This window comes from Gekko japonicus, unplaced genomic scaffold, assembly GCF_001447785.1.
Source record: "Gekko japonicus isolate JY-2015 unplaced genomic scaffold, Gekko_japonicus_V1.1 scaffold50, whole genome shotgun sequence".
Classification (NCBI taxonomy): Eukaryota; Metazoa; Chordata; class Lepidosauria; order Squamata; family Gekkonidae; genus Gekko; species Gekko japonicus.
The window spans coordinates 999946-1020147 of NW_015164666.1; the positions used below are offsets into that span (position 1 = coordinate 999946).

General features: G+C 42.2%; 1 protein-coding gene across 1 annotated transcript in view; it reads right to left on the minus strand.

Moving 5' to 3' along the window:
* Positions 1 to 20202, minus strand: part of DCBLD1 (discoidin, CUB and LCCL domain containing 1) — an 87862-nt gene that overhangs the window by 66785 nt on the left and 875 nt on the right.

Consider the following 20202-nt stretch of genomic DNA (forward strand, 5'->3'; position numbering starts at 1 on the left):
CTGAGGATGGCACTGTAAGATAATAATAAACTAGGTAGATTGGGCCCTTTAAAATAACTAGGTAGGCTGGGACTGCCCTAAATTCCATCACGTGAGACATGTATCAAAAATTTGTGTCTCTTCCAACATTCAAAAAGGGGTGAGAGGGTTTCACATTGCAAAGAACACACACACACAAAAGCAGCATTCCTCAGAAAGGATATCCATGCTAGTGTTATGGTTGCCAGGCCCAGTCTGGTGGGAGACCGGGTAGGGCAGGGACATTGAGGGATGGCCATCAGTGGCAGTGTGACATCACTTCTGGTGAAACCTGGAAGTGACATCATGCCCCTCTAGGAACCAGTGGAATTGCAATGCTGACAGTGATTTTTTTAAAAAAATTTTTTAAAAAAATCCTATATCCTGCCAGCTTCTAGAGTGCTGGTGGGTACATGGGAACCCTAATTGCTGTTCTCAATGTTGTTTGTTTGGGAGTTCTCCAATATTTAGCTGGTAACACAGGAAGCACTTAACCTATAAAGGATAAAACAAACAAAAGAAAAAAATCACAACTTTAAAATGACCAGAAAATGAGGTAGGTAAGGGGAGAAGAAAAGTATCCTCACGGTATTAAGACAAACATATCTCATGTTGTATTCTCTTTTGCAAATGGAGAGAAAGATTGCAATCTTCCAGTAATGAACTATTGCGCAAAAATGCTACATCCCCTCACCAAAAGCACAACTACTTGTCAAAGAGAGTGTTGAAGTTTTAGTAGCAACCCAATGCTTAGTTTTGAGACACTACAATAATCCATGTTGCAGTAGCCACATAAACAGTCTCCACATGGAAGTGGTGATAGCAAACCTGCGCGCTATGGGAATGGATGCTAACTCAGTGGTAGAGCTTGTGCTTTGCATGCACAAAAGTCCCTGATGTCTCTAGATGCAAGGCTGGGAAAGACTTTGGGGGAGCTGCTGCCCATCAGAGAGACAGCATGGCATAATGAACGGAGCATTGAACTAAGACTGGGAGACCAAGGCTTGAATCACAGCTCTGTCGACGTGGAAGTTTGTGGGATGACCTCGGGTCAGTCACTCTCTCTCAGTTGAGACTACTTCACAGCATTGCTGTTGTGAGGATAGAATGGAGGAGGCAAGAACAATGTCGTCAGCTGTTTTTAGTCTGCATTGGGGAGAAAAGTGGGATGTAAGTAAATAAATGGCGTTGGAATAGATGTTCTGACCTACACAGTGCAAGGCACATGCTTATATACCTTCTGATGTGCTTATGTGGGGGCTTTTGCTATCCATCCAAATTGGCATATATAATAATGCAGTATGAATGTAGCCAGTGGAAAAAATGAACACAATGGTTAATTGATGAAATAACCAGTGCCAGGTCTTTAATATACCAGTCAGCCCTGCTCCTTAATTTCAAATATGCATGTGCAAGTTGTTCTGGAAATGCACATATTCAGAGGCTGTCTGTTTTTTCATACCTTCTGTGACTGAGCCCTATGTTCAAAACTAACCCTAAACTGAACCTTACATCATATTAAGCCCAAATTTCAAGCATCTCACTACCAATGTCACAGAATTACATGAGGCGAAACCAAATGTTGATTCAAGTCAATGTTTTCTAAGCCTCATATGCTTTTTAAGTAACTAGCTTAGTTCTTGGGAGGGAAGCAGTTTATTATAGGGCAACAGATTCACAGGACTCATGTTCCAAGTCCCTGCTGAATGCGACTCTTCGAGATGCCGTAATAAGCCAAAGAGCATTTCAAGAGGCTAAATTTATGTTGCATCTTATGATGTAGGCTTGCATTGCAGATTATCGGCTGTATATCATCCTTGGAGATTAATATGTGTCATATCATGGAAAAAATCTGTCTGTCTATTTTTGTGACTCGTGGAAGGAAGAGTGTTGAATTACTGTGTGACCCCTGAGCACGAATACTACACATTTTTTCTTTGCCTTAATGTGTCACTAAGGGGTTGCTCAGAAGCTGAGATGGACAGCCTGCAGGATCAGAAGAGTGTGTAGGAGCATTGCACAGAGTGAGTGGGTGGGTGGGTGAGTGGGTGGGTGGGGAGTGAATTCAAAAGTGACTAAAGAACGCTCCTTGAGGAAAGGACAGGGAGATAAAAATAGGGGCAAACAGTTTAGGGCTGAGCTATGTACCATGGTGGAATTCTAGTTTTGTAAAAATAATTGTAAGGGTGGTGAGGATCTGGATCAGTGTCTGGGAAAACATTGGGGAGGAACCATATTGTGCCTGCCCCCCCCCCAATCCCACATGCACATAGGATTTAAAGCAGCAGGGGTTGGTGCCTTTCTGGCTAGGGAAATTGCATGGGAGGAAGAGTTGAGTCTTCTTTCTTCAGTACTGCAGGTCTAATCCTGATCAACCCCTCCTCTTTGGCTTTGTTTATAACCACATGACATGTGGAGGTCCAATCTTTGGGCTCATTTAGTTTGGCCCTTAGTGAAAGTGGACATGAGAAGTCAAAAGGCATAAAAGGTGACATGTCGTAGGACACACCAAAGAACATTTATCGAATACTTAGTTGGTCAGAGGTTATGATATATTTGGATTGAAAAAAATGACCCAGGTTACAATCCCACAGTGTACTCGATTTATTTGTTTCTCCTGTTTCTTCATATTGTAGAGTTGCCAGCTCCAGGTTGGGAACGTCCTGGAGATTTGGGGGTGGAGCCTGGGGAGGATGGCGTTTGAGGAGGGGAGGGACTTCAGCAGGGTATAATGCGATACAGTCTACTGCCCAAAGTTGCCATTTTCTCCATGGGAACTCATCTCTGCAGTATGGAGATTAGTTGTCACTACAGGTGATGGTGCAAAAGACAGTATCTTTTCTAGTAATGTCCCATAAGTCTGCAAACCTGGCTGGATATGTTCCACATTCTTTTCCTGCACTATTTTGCTTGTATGGACAGGAATGCTTTTGCTGGAAAGCTGAAAACGACAGGAAAGTGGAACTTGCAATGCTTTGTCTGGGAGAGGACCCCATTCTCTAGGAGCCGCATATTGTTGTTCAGTCGCACAGTCGAGTCCGACTCTTCGCGACCCCATGGACCAGGTCACACCAGGCCTTCCTGTCTTCCGCCGTCCTCTGAAGTTTGCTCAACTTCACGCTTGTTGCATCTATGACACTGTCTAACCATCTCATCCTTTGCCGTCCCCGTCTTCTTTGACCTTCAATCTTTCTCAGCATCAGGGTCTTCTCCAGGGAGTGCTCCCTTCTCATTTGGTGGCCAAAGTATTTGAGCTTCAGTTTCATTATCTGGCCTTCCAGGGGTCAGGGTTGATTTCTTTTAGGATTGACTGATTTGATCTTCTTGCAGTCCAAGGGACTCTCAAGAGTCTTCTCCAGCACCATAGTTCAAAAGAATCTATTCTTCGGCGCTCGGCCTTCCTTATAGTCCAACTCTCGCAGCCATACACGACTACTGGGAATACCATTGCTTTGACCATGCGGACTTTTGTTGGCAGGGTGATGTCTCTACTTTTTATCATGCTGTTTAGGTTGGCCATCGCTTTCCTCCCAAGGAGCAGGCGTCTTTTAATTTCATGGCTGCTGTCACAGTCTGCGGTGATCTGGGATCCCAGGAATGTGAAGCTGCATAGCAAGCCACAATTTCCCCCAGTATATAGAGTCATCAGTACACTTGTGGAATCACTACTCTCCCCCCCCCCCTGGATCTCAGGCCTTTTTTATGTGGGTTCTTACTGCTCATTTCAGGAGAAGTTTGGATTGTGACAATTTTCTCTCATTTGAATCAGTGATAAATTTCCCATGTATTTATTTGGTTCTTGATGACATCGACAGAATATGAAATCCAAGGAAATGGGTCAAAAGCAAGTTGGGTTTTATTTTGGCCACCAGGTGTCACCCCCGGTCCATCTCTAAATAGATTATTCAAAGCTTGGGATCTAAGCCCAGTTAGCCAAAGTCGAAGCTCATCCATGAAAGAATAAAGAGCATTTTCCTAGTCACTGTTTAAAATCTAATAAAAATCAATGAAACATAAAAATATGAACTTGTCCCATAATATATCACATACAAATATTACTTATAATGATCATGAAGACATGTTTTATGTAAATAGCTTTCCATGACCAATATTTTATAGCTTCTTCAAAGTAAGCAACATTTTTGAGTACCATTTTTTTAATAAGAAGCAATGATAACCTCTAATATTGTAGCAGGGTTTTGGAATTTAGCTGTCTAGCTAGGTATCTGTGCCCAAGGGGCACTCACTAGTACAATAATAGCTAGGACCCCACAGAAGTGACAGCATGAACAGCAATCTATGTCAGGGGCATGGAATCCTTTCTGAGAAATTTCTTTTAACTTCAATTATGACTGCAGAAGAGTCTGAGTTAGAAGAAAAGTTTTAATAAAATTGATGTAAATTATGCTTGTTATGTCCAGCGTAGCTGTGAACTTGCTTTTAAAATAAATGTCCACACTGAACATGTAGGGTAATTTGCTAAACTCAATGGAGATAGCATCCTGTGTTGACAAAGGAAAATGGCACATTTAACGAAGTTCACTAGATATGGGTTGCTGAGTGGATCCCAAAATTGGTACAATGATAATATCCTCTATTGACCCAAGTTTGGCTAATGTTAAGAGTATATATCTAGAATAGTCTGTAAAACAAAATGCATACTACCACTTTCCCTCAGTGGTAGGAAATTCTGGAGAGCCTTCCTTGGTTCATTCATCTTTGGAGGGGACAATACTGAAAATGTAGAGTATCTTTGTAGGGATCTGTTTCCTTACATATGTGTGTGTGTGTGTGTTAAGTGCCATCAAGTTGCTTCCAACTTATGGTGACCCTATGAATTAATGTCCTCCAAAATGTCCTATTGTTAACAGCCATTTTCAGGTCTTGCAAACTGAGGGCCATGGCTTCCCTGATGAAGTCAATCCATCACAAGTAAAATATTTATAGCCACTTCCACAAACTAGGCAAAGTGTTTTTTTCCTCTTCTATCTGGGTATATGTGGCCAAGGTGGCCTGGAACAAAAGGGCTCAACTTGGATTTTATGACCCTGCATCGTTGCAATTCATTTGTCTTCAGAATCATAAGATGAGGTTCCTGTAGCTTCATCTCCTTGTTTTCCCTCACCCTGTGTGTGTGAGTGTGTGATGTGCCATCAAGTCACTTCTGACTTATGGAGTCCCTAAAAATTAATGACCTCCAAAATGTCCTTTTCTTAACAGTGTTGCTCAGGTCTTGCAGACCAAGGGCCGTGGCTTCCTTGACTGAGCCATTTCATGTTGGGTCTTCCTCTTTTCTTGCTGCCTTCAGCTTTTCCTAACATTATAGTCTTTTCCAGTGACTCTTGCCTTCTCATAATGTGACCAAAGTATACCCTTGCAGGGCCTCATTATAGAAAATATCACCTACGGAGAAATGTTACTATTTTAGGGACTGATTAGCAAGCCATACAAACCAAAACAGGTAAAAGAATGCATGGCTAGTTATCTACATCTTGACAAAGTGTTCCCCTTTTTTCCCAATTAAGCATCATGTGCCTAATAAAGAGTTCCGTGACACTCAGAAGTTTGCACGTTTCTCATAGCATCTTCAGCTGGTCTAACAAAACATATCATTGGACTTGCATCTTTGAGATTTCCTACTTTTGTGATACAGGAAATGTTTCTGCAGAGGAACATTATGACAAACAATCTCGTTGTTGGGGCCACAGTATTATTATTTTTTAAAGTTTTGTTAACCTTTATGGCAAGTGGGTGGTTTTTTTTTTTGGTTTTTTTAAAGTTAATTAGTTCAGTGCTTTCCATTTTCAGGGCAGAAACATGGTTGACTCGAGCAGCAACTCAACATTGGCAAAGTGTTCCTCCCCCCCCCTTCCCCTCCCCTCAGGCAATTTCATGCTTATGAAATGTGAAGGACTGACAGCAGGGGCATGGTTAAGCATACTTGACGCTGTATAAGCTTTCATCCAGGCATACTTTCCTGGTGCCGTCAGCTACCAGCACAGAATCCTGTGAATATGTGAGAGTAGTGACCTGCCTCGGATAAAGTTGAGAAGTTTAACATTTCTCTATTGTCAGTGCCTCTGTTTGCTCAAGGACCACATTATATGTATCCATTCAGGAAGGGATTTGGTCCCCATTATCTGAAATCTCTGGAAGGAGGGCGGCACGGTGTATAGCCTGATTGTGTCAGATCTCAGAAGCTAAGCAGGGTCAGTACTTAGAAGGGAGGCCACCAAGGAAGACTCTGCAGGGAAGGCAACAGCAAACCGCCTCTGCTTAATCACTTGCCTTGAAAGCCCTTTGCTTGGGGCCTCCATAAGTTGCCTGCCACTTGACCACACTTTACACACACACATCTGAAATCTCAGAGATTGCCACGAGTAGTACTAGGATGCAGGGTGATCTGAACACATGCTGGGCATTTCCTCTTATGAAGGTTCATTCCTGTGGTGTAGCTCAAGCCTGTGCAGCAGCCAGGCACATTTATACCTTGTTTTTCTACCAGTATCACGACCCAAGGTGGCTTATAAAGTTTTAAAATGAAATACTTGCATTTTTTTTAAAAAAAAAAGACAAAATGGGGTTGCACTGAGCAGAACCTGCTTCTTTTTATCCCTGCAACACTGCTGGAAGGCTGGGGTGGGAGAAGGGGACCAGCGAAGGTCCTCCCTCCAGCCATCAGACAGCCCTGGGGCTGATGCAGCTACTCCCTCTCTTGAAGGACTGCAACAGGCTTGGTGGCTACAGCCCTTCTCAGTGTTGTTCACTAGTGGTGTGTGACATAGCTCTTTCACCAGTCACATGTCAACTCTTTAATAGGTGAACATGAGCTCTTAGGTATGGGAGGAAGGCTGTCATTCTGATAGGACATCTGGTAGCAAATCCCACATTTTAACCACTCTCTGTGTAAAGAAGTATTTCCTTTGTCTATCCTAAATCTACTGCCCATCAGTTTCATTGGATGCACTCAAGTTCCAGTATTTGGGGAGAGGGGGAAAATAGTTTTAAAACTTCTCTTTGTCAACTCTCTCCACCAAATGATCTTTTTCAGTGACTCACCAATGTGACTCTTCGCCAATGTGACTCTGCAAGTCTTAGGAAGTATATTATACCTCACATCTCTTTCTCTGATACGCTTTTCTCTTCCTTTGAGATAATCTACTTCATTGGGGTCTATATAATTTGCCCCGTATTTATTGTAAAACACAAAATGAGACCACTGGCAAGAAGGGACTGCAATATACTTGTCAGCCAGCTAATAACTATGAGAAACTTGCAAGCTAAATGGACATGACTTTCCCTGCCAAGGTCATGTCATGCTTCCTCTCTCAGCCAGCTAAACCTGATGTCAAAGAGGAAGTGAACTGCTGCTGGACCTCACAAACCTAACTCCTCTTTAGTGAGATCAAATCCAAGTGCATTGCTTCAATACAAATAACAAGCTTTGAAATATGTGCTGCCCGGGGTGGGGTGGGGGCAAACTAAAAAGAGCAGAAAGAATGCTCGGGCCCTATGAATTCAGATCATGCAGGCATCTTATTTTCTGTCAACAAACAAAAAACCACTGTGATAAAATTAACAATGACACATTTAATGATTCTGTGAGCATCAATTTCTGAAGCTATTAATATGACAATATAGTTAGAGAATTCTGACATAAGCAAAGCAAAGTCCAACATAATCATATCCTCGATGAGCACACTGGTTTTTGCACTCATTTCACCAATCTTCCTCATGAGTAGTCTTATAAAGTTGGAAAGTGTCAACCTCTAGGTTCAGCTTAGTTCCTTTTTTAAAACAATATAGCTTCTTATTTTCTTCTTTGTCAAATTATCCTGTAAAAAGCATAGATATAAGGAGTGGGAAAAGACATGAAGCTGAATGGAATAGTTTTGTTATCATTTTTAACTAGAATAATTTTAGACTTTCAGTTCCACTGCAAGTACTTGAATAGGAGCAAGCCAATTACTAAATTTCTAGTCGTAGCAGCCAGTCCAAAATCTTTATGTGGCAACAGGCCTACTTTAAATTGGCTGGCATTTGCTCTCCATTTCACATTGTTGGCTAGTAGCTCTCTATTAGTAGCTACTAGAAAAAGACTACAGCCAATTACTAAATTAAGAGAGAAGTATAACAACATGCAGCTGCTTGGAATCAATCAGATAGTTCCTTTAGAGCTGTTTCCAGCACAAGAAGTGGGGAGCATTATCAGTCTGTTATTATTAAAAGAAGGCTTTTGCCAGATAGATAAGAAATGCTGAAATTTTACTCCCTAATAGAGTAGCATTTGTTTGTTGGCATGAATCTCCACACTGGGACCCCTTCTCTGGCTTTTTTGACATCTTATTTTCTGTGCCGAGCTAAAGAAGTGTGATCTCCAGGCCTGCTGGAATACTACGATCAGCATGTTCTGTACCCACTCGGTCTTATAGATGTGGAATGATGCTGAATGGAGGCTCTATGTGTGCAACTGAAGACTGAAAGGATAGGCCATGGACTGGACATGATCTATAGGAGAAGATGTAAATAGAACACATGCATCACTGGGTATTATAGTGCTAATTCTTGTGTGCTGTGCAGGAGCTGGTCCCAGAATACAAACCAATTCAAGTCAGCTGTGGCTGGTAGAGCAGTTATTTTTGTTGGTTTCCTATTGACACCATCCAGTCACAATGAAACACTAAACTCCGTGGATGGGAGGTGTGCCTATGCTGGGCCGGCCATTTCTCTCAAGAAAGGCGAAAGGTTAGCTCTGCTCTGAAATCCTATTTCATGGTACATTGGGATTAAACTGACATTTCCTGCTGTGAGGCATGTAACTATGATACATGATCCACTTTTAGAACGACCATTCTACTGAGATGCTGAACACCTATGAAATTAATGAGTGCACAGCATCTCACAGAATTGGGCCTGGTGCCTGGAAAACACAAGTCATTTTGTTTATGCACATAGGGCTAGGTTTTCAAGAGTTCAGTTTTCAATTTGGCAGTTAAATAAAGGACAGATTTTTGAGATGCACTGAGAAACTGGGAGCTCCTGCTTTAAAATGAAGGGCAAAGCTTACAGAGAATCAGGATTAAATTGGTCTGGATGATCTTTAACAGTATTCACAGAATTGGAAGGAATCAGACTTTCCATCACAACATGCAAGATGTTCCCCATAACCCACCCCGGCCACTTAGAAGTCTAGAAGTCTGTAGCCTTAGAGCTGAAGCAAACATTGCTGCCATAAGAACATAAGAGACGCCCATGTTGGATCAGGCCAAAGGCCCATCCAGTCCAACACACTGTGTCACACAGTGGCCAGAAATACCAGGTGCCATCAGGAGGTCCAGCAGTGGGGCCAGGACATTAGAAGCCCTCCCACTGTTGATCCCCCCCCCAGCACAACAGAGCAACAGGTGTAGCATATCAATGACATCTTTTAAAATTTATATTGGGCTAAAATGATTATAGGCATAAAATCACCCCCCAAGACCCCAAATGTACAGTGTTAACCTATATAAAAGTAAGCCCTACTAAATTAAGTGGGAGTACGTACTGCCACCTAAGTATACTTAAGATTATTGATATCACACCCTGACCTCACAGATGACTGCATTCTCTCTCTCTCTCTCTCTCTCTCTCTCTCTCTCTCTCTCTGTGTGTGTGTGTGTGTGTCTGTGTGTGTGTCTGTGTGTGCAGAAGGGGGTTTACCCCAAACAGTTCACTATTGCTAAGAGATCTTTCTCACTACATATATCTCTGAAATTAGCAGTGAATGTGGGTGTGCCATATTGAGGAGGAGGAGGAGGATTAGATTTTTACCTCCCTTCCCAGAAACCAGGCTCAGGGTGGTTTACAGTAATATAAAATCAGCAAAAGAACAATTAGAGCTGAGAAAGCAAACAATAAAACATTAAATTCTAGAAAAAACAAGATGCCATTCTCTCCCCTCCCCCCCAAAAAAACCCCCTGACATATCCAAAACCATTTAAACTATATTCTCTGCTAATCTCCCAAATTAACATTTTGGGAGTTCAAAAGCTGTGTAATCAGGCTTGCCAGGCCTCAGGTGGGGTCTAGAGATCTCTCAGGATTACAACTAATCTGCAGACTGCAGAGTTCAGTCCCCCCCACCCCAACCAGGCAGCCTTGAAGGGTGGACTCTGTGGCATTATGCCCTAAGGCATTGTGACCCTCCCCAAAATCTGCCCTCCCCAGGCTCCACCCCCCAATCTCCAGGAATTTCCCAACCTGGATTTTTCAGACCTTTGTGTACTACTTTTGCAAAAAACAAACAAATCCATAATCATTATGTAGACACACTCTATTTTACAAATGTCATACCTAGAGTTGGACCTTTGTGTCTTACCCTCACAGAAGCAAGTGGATTCCCACACACATGTCACCTGTGAGGTCAGGGGGTATGATATCGATAACATAGGATTAGAATACAAAGGTATGAGTTAGCTTTTTCCTCTTGAACCACCTTTTATCTCAGCCACTCAGCACCTGCACCCAGCTCCTGTCAGCAAAGTCAACGGCTTATTGCTACTTTCCTCTCTTATGAATGGAATACACAGATTTTTTGAATTCCTCGACTCCTGCTATATTATCCTGGACTTGCACTGGACAGTAGCAGCAATTAATCACATTTCCTCTGCTTTTTAGTTTTCTCATCATCGTTTTACAAAACAAGGAATTAGTAATAGCCGAGGAGTTCAAAGGTCAAATTGCTTCCACGAAGAAGTGTTTTTGAGTTTGAGGTAGGCTTATGCTAAAGGGGGTCTGAAGAACTGACATGATGTTGTCAGACAAAAAAGCCTTTAAGTAGATTGGACTAGTCTGTGTGGAAAGGGAAAAAAGAGTGGAGGGAGGGGTTGGAAAGGGAATGCCTCTGGAAATTCATTACTGATCCTCACAAAAGGGATAGTATAAGCCAGGAAAAGGGGCTGGGCAAAGTTCACTGCTTTATTTTACATTTGCTTAAACACAAACAAAGTGTGTAGGGGAGAGAGGACCTGTCTATTGAAAGTGCTTCTGAGAACGTACAGTGTCTCTGTGTAATAGTCTATGAACAGGGAAGGGAGGGATGCACAGACCTACCTACTGAAAACAATAGCAGGCAACCCTGTGAAGCAATCTCATTATGACCATAGATTAAATTTTCTGCAGATCTGTTTCACAAACCTGGAGTACTATAGTAGCTGACGTTTCAGGCTAGGATGCTGGAAACCCACATTTGTATCCCTATTCCACCATGAGAAGTTGCTGGGTGACCTTGGGCCAACCTCTCTTTCTCAGCCAAATCTACTTCACAGAGTTGCTGTTGGGAGGATAAAATGGAGAAGGGGAGAATGTTGTAATCTACCTCGGGTTTCCCTTGGAGAAAAAAGCAGGCCATAAATATTTAGATAAACAAGCTAATAAATAAATGAAGCATCAAGAGCTGTATGGGTTGGTTTCTTGGACACTCAGAAATGGCCTTGATCTTGGAAAGGTAGGTCTGTTCTCAGAACTTTCAGCCACAACCATCCAGAGAGGTAGGTAGGTGCTTCAGTCTGTATACTTCGTTGCCTCTACCAGTCGACACAGCTGACGGGGACTGGCATAGGTCCAGCACAACATTTCTGTGAGTTTTTGTTGGGTTTTGATAGTGAGATATTGAAAAAAATGGTATTTAGCAGAGATAGCTCAGCAAAGCCTGAGTAAAATAATTCAGACTCAGAGTCCATGTGTGATTAAAATAGAAAGGTTTTACTAAATTCTAGCATGGGGAAGGGTAACTGGGATGAAAATAACAACAGAGCTAACCGGCTACATCCTTACACTACAAAGACAAAACCAGAAGAGCGTTATGGCTTCTCTCTCCTCTTCTTCTTCAGAACAGCAAACAAAAATGGGAAGAGAGCCATAAAATGCTAAAACACTTTGACACTTTCGTCCCAATGAAATTCCTAGATCAGGGAGAAAATTCCCGGTCTTCTTAGAGCTAAAGAACATTGGTTACATGAGAAACATGTGACTTCCTGTGAGTAACATAAACAAACATTTAACCCCAGATATACTGAGTGTTTTCGACTTGTAATACCCAACAACTTCCTTTGCTGAGTTGGGACAGGAAAGGACACTTTTGCAAGACATGTCCCTCTTCCTAATGTGCACAAAGAGGTTCTCTGTATGTGCCGGTGTTTCTGGTTTGGAAAACATAGGATTTTCGTTTCAAGCACAGTAGACTTTAAATGCTTCAAACAGTCTTAAAAACAGCTTGCCCTGAAAGAAATATTGGGAGAAATGTTCTCTAGGTTCACAAACGTGTAGTGAAACAATTTCTTAATCTATATATTGTCTCTGAAGTACAGAAATAAAGAAATCCTTAATATACGTTTTGTCTCCAAGGTACATAAATGAAAAATTACACTATGATCCTTCCCAGTAGGACAGGGCTTAGCGAGGATAATATTATTTCGTTCAGTGTGGGATCTCTCCTGACCTGTGGAGGAAAACATTAGTAATGTATCTATATATCAGGCAAAAAATATCACAGTGACCTCATACTTCCATTTGTGTAAGCATCGTCTCATCAGCTCAAGATACTTATAAAGAAAAGAAATGGAAATGCATCTTCAGAGTTCTATACTTAGTGGGGTTCAGCCAGCATGTGTCTGCGCTGAAAATACTCAGTTTTACTTAGAAATTATTTTAACAATTCCTTCTTCAGAGCACGCTATGAAAATATCCTCCCAACATTTAATCAGCAGTTTATCCTAACAGTCTCCATGAAATGCTCAATTAAGGAAGGAAACTAAATTTCAAGATGATGCAACATACATAGAGAAAAGTCAGTGAAGTAATATCGCCAAAATAAATGTTATTAAGTAAATCTTGCCTAAACTGACAGTGAGTATCAAATGGTTTTTCTTAGCTGTTTGTCATCATGGCTGGGGAATGTGTTTTGTCTCCAAACCTGTTTCCATCCCCCAAGCTTGGTTCCTAAATTTATATTTTCAAGATTTTCTACCATTCTTTTCAAGGTTATACTATCATATGACATGGGTACAAAAATCTGAATTCTTAACAACTACAAAAAGTAGTAAAAGAAAAAGCTAGATGCTGGGTTATATTTTCCTTCCAGTGTTCCACCACAGCACTGCTTTTGTTTCCTTGGTGTCTACAAGCCTGGAAGTTTGTCACATGTAAGTAGGCATAATTAAAAAAGGAATGATTTTTAAAGAATAAGTGCAGAAAATAGCAACAATAATAGTTCAGATTGCTTAGCTATTTATTTTTGTGTTCCTTACTGCTCAGATCTTAGCCATGCACAAATAAGGTTGCACACGTTGATTAAAGTCAGGACTGTGAGAAGTAATGTCAGTTAATAATGTGTTTTTGAAAGGAGAAAAATCTTTTTTTTTAAGTTTTGGAAAAGGGACACAATTAATGTTCCTGCAAATGCAAGAGATGATTCTCAGCAGGTTCCATAGATCTCTCCTCCTTCCCTACAAGCTTTTGGTTGAACACAAATGAAAGGTAACATATCCAGCTATGCTGCTCTATGAGAGTCACTGTATGCTTCCACTGTATGTTGCTGTTTTAACCGGTCTTGTATTTTAAACTGTTTTATCTCTGTATTGTTTACATTATTTTAACCCTGTTAGCCACCTTGAGCCAGCATGTCTGGCAAGGCAGGATATAAATAGAAATAATAAATAAATAAATATATAATATAATATATAATTCCATTTTCCCCACACTGCTTCAGAGCTATGCATTCAGGTTACTCATGCTTCAGGCAGAAGTAATCTGTGTATGTCATGTTGGTGAGAAGTGGGGTGGTTGAATATATATGGAAAGCATACACGTATCTTCCATTGCAGGTAATTGGTAAGTACAAAGCTGCACATTTGTGCTCTGCAGTGAGGGTAAAGGAATTCACAGAGCCTTATAACCAAGAATATCAACAATTAAGGCAGGTTTGTGCATTACAGTGATCATGTGGGGCTCCTTGAAAGAGCCTCAGTGCAACAGTTTTCCCACCCAGCGCATGTAATCTATAGAATGGCTTTCCATGTGAAACCTTTAACAGAGTTTCCATGACACTGCTAGGCCGCAGCTGTGTGGAAACTCTCAGTTCTAAGGAACAGGCAGTCTGCTCTGCACTGTCTGGGCAGCTGTCAGACACAAGCTGTTTCAAGCAGGTTCTCCTTAACATGTATATCCTGTAAATCTATTTTGTAGCATGCAGCCTGTAGGTGAGTCTTATTTTACATCACTATGGGTGCAATCACACAAGCAGTTTGGGCCGACATAGTCACCACGCCCCTTCGGATCAAATGGGAGCCATTGAATGCTTACATCTGGCTCCCCTGCCCCAGTCCTCTCCACCTCACGCTGAAATGGCTCCCACACGGATTATATAGCCACCAGCAAATTCTGGTGACTATTTTAGTAAGGTGTTTCCATGGTGGGTTTCTGGGCGTCTGATTGCCTGGGTGTGCCATGGAAATGCATGAGCAATGTGACTGTTCTTCTCTGTTTCTGGTGCGCCCCCCCCCCCCAACCCCACTCTGAGGTGCACTTCAGTGCCCCCATCGGATTCCTGTGACGCTCCTGCTTGGAAGTGCACACACACACGCAAAGCAAGATGTTTCAGTGAGGAAGCGTGGGAAAATGAATTCCACCAATGTGAACAACTGACCACGGGCCTATGGCACTATGATGCCGGCTTAGCGGCTGCTGCATGATTGACGCAAAACGTCCCCAACTGAAGCAGCATATTTAGAGCCAATATACTGCTGCAGGAAACTGCTTGTGTGACCATAGCCTATGTTATTTCAAATGGCAGGACCCTCTCTTGTTTTTCCCTTGATACAGCTTCTCAGTGGCCCAGTATCAAGTTGCATCACTACCCTGTTTCCCCTAAAATAAGACCTACCCCAAAAATAAGCCCTAGCAGGATTTCTGTGCATTTGTGGTATAAGCCCTAGTGTGTCTTCTTGAGAAAAAATAAATATAAGACAGTGTCTTATTTTCGGGGAAACACGGTAGTATGGATGACCTCAAGACATTTTGATACACAAGAGAGAAACTCCATACTGTTGTTAATTAAAAAAAAATGGTATCCCAAATTTGCCAGCTCCCACATATCCTAGTAAGGTTGTTTTAGATCGCACTAACAAAGACTCGGAGAGTGATTTCAGCAAGTGATTCAGCTTTAATAAAGGAACGAACAAGCACTCAAACGCAGTTAATAACCAGAACAGTTTAACATAGGGAGCTAGGCTCCTTTTAAACATTCCCGGGCTAACATAGCGACGCCTATTTACATATAACAACCAATAAGATTGTGTAGTTAACGACCAATGAGAGTCTTTCCCTCTCTGGAGCCTGTACAGTTCCTGATTGGTCGCTGTTAGAGGGCGACCAATGATAATGCAGTTCAGAGGAGCCTTCATCTGGCTCAAGCTTTACATTGGGAGTGAATGAGGCGATTCATGTAAACGATTTCCGATACATAACAGGTTGGGTCCTGCTCATGCCATTCTGAGGTTAGGTTTGGGGGCATTCAAATAGCATCTATTCATTGATTTTAGCAACTGTGTTTCCTGAGATGAACCCTCCAGGAGTGATTTCACCTTACAGTTTTGTTCTCTAGTGAACTGGTCTCTAAATGTCCTGGCCAAACTGAAATTCATCATTTCCTGGTTGAGTCCCCTTGCTAAAGGTTTCCCACCATGAACACATTCCACTTTTATATGGATTCATGTTGGGTTATTGTTATTTAATTTCTAAAGTTAATCAGCAGAGTAATCAGCATTCAGCAGAGTATTAAAGAGTCAGAGTCCATGGTGTGTTTTAAATATAAAAGTTTACTACAACCTAGCATGGGGAAAAGGTATACGGGATGTAAAATAACAAAGAGCTATATTCCTACATCCTTACAGCTAGACAGAACATGGCAGAGAAGTAACGGAGACTAACTTCTTCTTGCTCAGGACAAAGAGCCATAAAATGCTAATACCTGGCACTCTAGTCTCCAATCAGAACAACAAAAACTAGATCTGAAGTTGCCGGGCTTTCTAGCTCTCTAAACTTATTGGTTACAAACAAACATGTGATTTAGCAAACAGTATTAACCCAGTAAATACTGAAATAGAAGTGTTTTAACTTGTAACATCCAACAATTCACAATGCCAGAATTTTGCACTTCCAGTATGAAATGCAAATGCATTCAGTGGCATCAGTGCTAAGTGGGAACTGTTGGGTATTCTAATTATGCAAAGTGAATAATGCAGTGCAACACTTATATATTAGCTTTAAAAGAAAAACTCTACTTACTAATGAGGAAAGGGTTATTGGGAGAGCAAACAAACAAAGGATAAATGTCCTCACTAACTGCTCTAATCTACATCTTGATGAACTAGTGGAGAAGAACAAAGAGCAATAAAACTGAAATCCAATGTGTACTCACTAGCCCATCCTCAATTTCTTGGTTACTCAATAGGAGAATTCCAATGCTAACTAATTATGCATTTTATCAACTTACTCTGGCAGGAAATGTGCTGGCTCTACCATTGGGTCCCTAAACTTAACTAGCTAGGACATTAGCATGCATAAACAAACATGTTCGTTCTTTCATGACTGCAGAGAGAGAACTTGCAAATCCCAACAGGAATAGATCTGCAAATATTAGAAATACATTTGTAGATACTGTAAAGTACTGGGTTCGGTACATCAGGACTCGGACCACAACATAGGAGAAGACGCGTTTATTGGTACTTCACACATGGAACAAACTCTTAACAGCTGGGTGGCCAACTATATACATTTAGGGGAGGGACACCCTTGGTTCTATTGGCGGGGTAAAACTTCCCGCCCCTCTCCCTATTGGCTCCTTTCTGGATGTTTCGGGGGCCCAGTCCCCATATTTTTGGGATCGAAGCTTCGCTGCCTCTGGCTGGCGCCTGGCAGTGGTCTGAGGAAATAACAGATGATCCTTTATCCCCTTATAAGTTCTAGCTATAAAGAGAACTTCTGCAAGAGATCCTATCAGCCATCAGTTTTCATTGTTGTTAGAATTGCAAGTTGCTTACACTTCAGTCATTACAGAGTTAAATGTTGTTTGTTAGGAAGCAGGATGTTACGTTACATAATGTATTTAACTGCGGGAAAGTTTGTAGGAGTTGTTTATCCTAATGAAGTGACCTGTAACCTTTGTATTGGTCAACTAACATCTTGTTTGTAGAAATGCTTTAATCTAGCATTAATATATTCACAAGGTTTAAGGCCCTTTGTGTGAACCAAAGAGGTAGTTCTCTTCTAGAAGCAAAGAGAGATAGAAAGATGTAGCTGTTAGCATATATTACTGAGAGTAACTGCAAGTATGTAACCTTTTATTTTATTTCTTTTATTCAAAGTACTATACCCATGTTTTATTTTGTCTTCATAGTAAAGATATTTTTCTTTTACTAAGTGTGGCTCTTGTGTTTGCAATACGACCATCAACCCTGAATCAAAGAAATCCCAACAATTGTTCTGTCTTGATAGTATTCACGATATTGGGCAATATTGGGCACCTCATGTTCCTAATGCAGACTTTCCCTTCTTAGGGAGGTCTACCTATCATACACATGCCAATGGCCCAAATGCATTGGAAGTTAAAGAAAACTCCTTATGTCAAAATAGCCATATAAATTGATACATTTGAAACAGTATGAACTATAGGGAAGCTTTTGTCTAGCAAAGAACTGTCATATGATTTCTTATTTGCATTTATGTTTTTCACATATGCTCAGCAACAAAAGGAAAATAACTAAAATCCCTGTAAGTGGCACTTTAAGGATGCAATTCTACAAACACTTTCCTGGGAGGAAGCCGCAGTGAATGAAAGTGGACTTTAGTGAGGTCACCTTCCCCCTTCTGTTTCATAGTGGAGCTGAGTAGATGGGTGACTGCCAGCCCTTGGCTTCCATTCAAAATTGGCTTTTGTCAATATTTTATTTACTTCTATTACTCCCTGCTTTCGTCCTCTTTTCAGCTCTTTGGGCTGTCATCTCAGCATTGTGTCTACAGCTTCATCTCTAGGATTGTCAACTCCAGATTGGAAAGTTCTTTGAGATTTGAAGGTGGAGCCTCTGGAGCAGTGTTCCCTCTAAGCTGTGCGCATGAGTGTCTGATTCCCCCTGCATTCGAATAAATCCACGTTTGAAGAACAAAGTAGAGTTTATTATAAAGCGATGATTAGATCAGAACACAAGCATTGTTAGGAATAACTACAAGCCCCCTAAGGGAACATAATAAAGGGACTTTGAACCAGGTGAGGACCAATGAGTCCACTTCCCGCTGGCGGGAAGGCAGATAAAACGAGCGCCCAATTCCTTGGGAACACAACGGTTCTGCAACATAAACACTAGTTCAGTTCTCAGGCATGAGATACATAATAAGCCAAGCAATGCCATAACTCCGTCCCACCTCCAGCTGGTTGACCTTGAGCAGTTCCGCAGATGTAGCAGCAAAAGACAGTAAACACCTACACAGGAAAATACAAGGGGGATGGGCAGGGTGCAAAGTAACACAGAAAATGAATACAGCATCATATGGCAGCTTGCTGACATACTGCCCACCTGAAAATACACTTCAACCACCTTCTCCCGGTCTGGGCGGGAGATCTCCCGGTTTGCCCAGGAACTTCTTGTGAAACTCTCTGAGCATGTAAGGGGCCCGAATATCCCCTTCTTCCACCCATTCCCGGTGCTGGGGTCCAAAGTCTACCCACTCAATCAGGTAAAATAGTTTACCACGTTTCAACTTACAATCCAGGATGTCTGCAATTTCGAAATGTTCCTCACCCCCCACCAGTACTGGGGGAGGGGACGCCTGTGTTGGCCTCCACTGGGAGACATCCGAGGATTTTTTCAGGAGGCTCATATGGAAAACCGGGTGCAATGATTTCAGATTTTTGGGAAGATCTACCTCAACAGCAACCTCATTGATCATCCTACGGACTGGGAAAGGTCCAATGTACTTCCAACCCAATTTTTTACAAGGTCTGTTTAACTTCATATTTTTTGTAGACACATACACCAAGTCTCCAGGCTGCAGATCCCAACCACCCACCCTATCTCTGTCAGCCTGCAGTTTATAAGCGGCTTTTGCCGCATCCAACGTTTGGCATAAAAGTGGCCAAACAGCTTGCAATGATTAACACCAAGAACCAGCATCAGTAGGTTGTAGAGGTTTGTCCCCCCCTAGAAAAGGTAAAGGAGGGCAATCATAACCATAAACAGCTTTGAAAGGTGACATACCATGGTGACATGCATAGTGTTATTATAACAGTATTCTGCCAGTGGTAGTAGGTCACACCAGTCATTTTGTTGATAGTTTGTAAAACATCTCAAATACTGTTCCAAAGTTTGGTTAACTCGTTCTGTCTGTCCATCAGTCTCTGGGTGGTACGCACTACTGAGCCCTTGCTCCACCCCCATGATGGTTAACAGTTCTTTCCAGAATTTAGAAACAAATTGTGTGCCCCTGTCCGTAATTATCTTAGTTGGCAAAAGATGGAGTCTCACGACATGTTGAAGGAAAGCTTTAGCCAGTCTTTGAGCCGTAGGTAGGGAGGGCAGGGGAATGAAGTGAGCTTGTTTGGAAAACAAATCAACCACCACCCAAATAACAGATTTCCCCTTGCTGAGTGGCAGATCCGTGATGAAATCCATCGAGATGACTTCCCATGGCCTATTTGGGGTTGGCAAGGGCATTAAGAGACCCGGGGATTTCCCACCCCGCGGTTTCGTTAAGGCACACAGTTGGCAGGAACGTACAAAGTCCAGCATATCTTTGCGCATGTGTGGCCACCAGAATTGACGGCGCAGAAGTTGCAGGGACTTCACAAAGCCCCAATGCCCAGCCAGCTTGTTCCCATGGGCCGCTTGGAGGACCTCCCTGCGGAGAGAGAAAGGCACATAGAGTCTGTTTCCGGAGTAAACCAAGCCCTCCTGGTCCCGTATACAATCAGGCATCCCCCCCCAGTAGTTCCTCATCCTGCTTGGAGAGTTCAGCAACGTAGCGGCTGCGCCAATCCCCCCCCCCACAGGCAAGGCGGGAGGGGGAGGAGCAGAAGGAGAAGGGGCCGTGGGAAACTTTTGCGCCTGACTGCGTTTGACCACGGCCCCACCCAACTGGGCGGGGGTGAAAATT